This window comes from Penaeus monodon, chromosome 25, assembly GCF_015228065.2.
Source record: "Penaeus monodon isolate SGIC_2016 chromosome 25, NSTDA_Pmon_1, whole genome shotgun sequence".
NCBI lineage: Eukaryota > Metazoa > Arthropoda > Malacostraca > Decapoda > Penaeidae > Penaeus > Penaeus monodon.
The window spans coordinates 35,628,245-35,628,602 of NC_051410.1; positions in this window are offsets into that span (position 1 = coordinate 35,628,245).

Below are 358 nucleotides of genomic sequence, written 5' to 3' on the forward strand. Positions count from 1 at the left end.
GTTGCTCCAAAGGCATTTTATTATTAATTCGTGAGAAAATTCCAGATGAGAAAGTTCGAAAATATTCCTTCAGATCATAGCAGATGATTCTCTATAAAACTACACTGAAGATGAATAAATGAATGAATTAAACGAATTTACAGTTTAATAGATGCTGAAATGTATGGTTTCCTGTCGGGCTTGATAAAATTCTTACACCATATGAATATAGTTAAAAAAAATACAGTTTCATTTGATATATGAAACCCAGTTGTCTATTACATAAAGCAATATTATAGGCAGATTGAAATAACTCTAAGACCTCTCCTTATCACTTTATTTATTATAATTCTTTAGTATTCTCTTAATAAATCTACCA